This window comes from Lontra canadensis, unplaced genomic scaffold, assembly GCF_010015895.1.
Source record: "Lontra canadensis isolate GAN:19392208 unplaced genomic scaffold, GSC_riverotter_1.0 scaffold57, whole genome shotgun sequence".
Taxonomy (NCBI): domain Eukaryota; kingdom Metazoa; phylum Chordata; class Mammalia; order Carnivora; family Mustelidae; genus Lontra; species Lontra canadensis.
The window spans coordinates 5237621-5241006 of NW_022631051.1; the positions used below are offsets into that span (position 1 = coordinate 5237621).

At 38.1% G+C, this 3386-nt stretch overlaps 1 pseudogene; it reads left to right on the forward strand.

Annotated features, from left to right (window-relative positions):
* The first annotated feature begins 260 nt into the window (after window positions 1-260).
* Window positions 261-548, forward strand: LOC116878329 (annotated as a pseudogene).
* Window positions 549-3386: the final 2838 nt, after the last annotated feature.

Here is a 3386-nt window from a genome sequence, read left to right on the forward strand (position 1 = left end):
AAGTGTTAGCTCTTTGGCAATTAATTCAACTAGAAATAAACCCCATGGTAAAGATCTTCTCCTGCCCTGGTCTGGTAGGTTTTAAATAAATTCTAGTAAGTTCTAAAGACTTTCAAGGGACTTATCTTTTATTTCAGAAAATGTTTTTTGAGCACTGCCACCCTCCATCTTCTCCTCTTGGGGGGCTGCTTTGTGCTTGTTCAGTGCTAACCTGATCCTTTCTTTGTGAAGCTGCAGCCAAGGAGACCTCAGGACTCACCATGGCCAATAAAGAGCCCAAGGAATAAGTCAGGACTGAGAACTACAATCATAATAACTTGAAGGTAGGGGGCAGGATGGTTCTGTAGTGCTGTTTAGGATTAAGAGGCATAGGCCACTTAGTAAACTGATGAAAACCTATTGTGCATGGCAAGGTTTGTCAATGAGGCAGATCAGATTCTGATTTGATGGGCAACCAATCCATGAAACAGACAGACCTGCACGGTTGGAAGTGGATGAGGAAGATAACAATTGATGTGTTCCAGCAGGAGGTGGGAGGTGTCTACTAAAAAGGGAATCTGCTACTTCATTCCAGAACTCTGTTCCCCAAGACTAAGAAGAAAGAATTCTCAGTTAGCAAACTGCAATTTGGTTCTACCATATCCTCACTAGGATCATATTGTGTAATATAGTTTTCTCTATCTTCATTTCCCCCCTCCTGATTTTTTTGTTGTATGTAAAGTATTTGGAGCATGTGCAGAAGCATACTGGCTTTTGTTGTTGTTGTTTAATAAATGGCCAATGATAGTTTTGATCAACATCAGATGGAGACAGAATGGAGAAAAATACTGCTTCTGTGGAAATAGCCCCTTTCTCCATTCGTGGCACACTCACTCAGCTCTTATCTTTGTATTCCAGTAAGTTATTTTGCTTTCAGTCTTTAATACACACAAAAAAGAACAACATAAAAATTCTTCTACATTGTTTAATTGGAGAATTTTAATGTTTTTTTACTTACCATTGTAAAACCAAGGATAATTTTACAACTTTTTTGTATGTAGCTGTTATATGTAGGGCAAACTGACTTTCAGTAGAGATAAATTATTCTAAAAGAAACGGTAGCCTCCGGGATCACTTCCCTTCAAGTCATGCATCTTATTGTTTGAATAAACTTCTTGTTAAAAAAAAAAAGGAAAATGCTTTCTTATTTCTGTATCTCAGCTCAAATGTAATTAACAAGAAAATGGAATGTGGTTCCCTATGTGTCTTCTGAGACTGGTGCTAAATAACCTTGTGTTAAAGAAAACTAAGGCAGAAATCTTTCCCCACATGCTTTCCTTGCCAGAGATTGTGCTCTTTGGGCTATTTCCGTATGCCCTTTCAGCAACAAGACGTTCAGCAGAAGCATATGTGAATTTCAAGTTTCTCTTTGTTGGGAATAATTAGGGAAAGCATGAAATGGAGTTCAGAAATGGAAAAGAGAGATGATACAAAAGAAGAGAAGTAGGAATTCTGCCAAGAAGCCTTGAGAGGAATAAAGGGAGCAAGAGAAAGGCTGTATCTGGAATAGCTCCTGCTCAGCGAAGGGACACCCCCCCCCCCCCCCCCGGGCCCCCCCCCCCCCCCCCCGTTAGGACCCCTGCACCCAGGAGGGCACGGACTGTCTGCGACGTCGGTCATCAAAACCAGAATGGGACCGAAGTGGGCTTCATACTCTCTTTAATGAAAAGTTTCAAATACACAGAATAAAAAAAAATATGTATTTTGTCATAATGAACAAATATAATGAACATCCATGTTCCTGTCATCCCAAATTCAACAGTCGTCAACTCGTGACCAAAATCGTCTCTGCTCTGAACTTAGTCCCCCAGCCACACACCTGATTATTTGGAAGCAAATCCCAGACATTATATTATTCCATCCATAAATCTTTCATTATGAGTGGTTATATTCTTGCATGTATGTAGTTATTATCACACCTTTGAAAATGAACGATAGTTTTTCTTAACATTATACACTATTCAACCAGCGTTCAAATTTCCCCATTATCTCATAAGTTTTTCTTTAAAGTTTATTTGAATCAGGATCCATATAAAGTCCCTATGTTGCAGTTGGTAGGTGTTTCTCTAAAAGACTTTGAAGATCCTAGCACAGGGAGAAATGTTTCTTAGCATATGAATAGGCTGCAACAGTGTAAGATAAATGTATCATTGTCCTGTGGAAACTATAGGGTAAGCAAAGTCTTAACCACTTTTAATAACCAAACACAAATCACAGTGAGTATGAGTTTCACCTATCATAGACTCAGAAGGGTAAAAATGGAACTTCATTTTACTAATTATTATTATTTTATTTATTATTGAAATATAGTATAGTTGACAATGTTATATTAGTTTGAGGTGTGCGACACAGTGATCTGATAATTCTGCACGTTTCTTAGTGCTCACTCTAAATGCAGTCGCCACCTGTCACCCTACAATTAATTACAATTTTATTGGCTATATTCACTAGGCTGTACTTTTCATCTCCATGACTTATTTATTTCGTAACTGGAAGTTTGTGCCTCTTACTTCCCCTTAGTCTGTTTGACCCACTGCCCACTCCCTCACCAGAGCAACCACCAATTTGTTCTCTGTATGAAGAGTCTGTTTGGTTTTTTGTTTGTTTCTTCATTTGTTCTGTTTTTGTTGTTGTTGTTGTTGTTTTGTTTTACATGTAAATAAATTCGTATGGTATTTGTCTTTCTCTCTCTGACTTAGTTCACTCAGCCTAATGCCCGCTAGGCTGATTTGAATGTTGCCCGTCAACAACATTCATGTTGTTGCAAATGGCAAGAATTTATGCTTTTTTATGGGTGAATAATGTTCAATTATGTATATACCACACCTTCTTTATTCCTTTATCAGTGGACACTTGCGTGGTTACCATATCTTGGTTGTTGTAAACAATGCTGCAATAACCATAGGGGTGAATATAGCTTTCAAGTTAGTATTCTCCTTCTCTTTGGATAGATAGCCAGTAGTGACATTATTAGATCATATCGTATTTCTAATTTCTTGAGTAACCTCCATGCTGTTTTCCACAATGGCTGCCCCAACTTATATTCCTACCAGTAAGGCACAAGTATTCCCTTTCTCCACATCCTCACCAACACTTCTTATCTACTGCCTTTTTGATACTAGCCTTTCTGAGAGGGGTAAGGTGATATCCTGGTTTTGATTTGCATTTCCCTGATGATGAGTGATGCTGAACATCTTTTCATGTGTTTGTTGGCCATCTGGATGTCTTCTTGGGAAAAGGTCTATTCAGGTCCTCTGCCCATTTTTAAATCAGATTGTTTGTTCTTTTGGTCTTAAATTGCATAAATTCTATATATATTTTGGTTATTAACCCCTTATCAGATATAT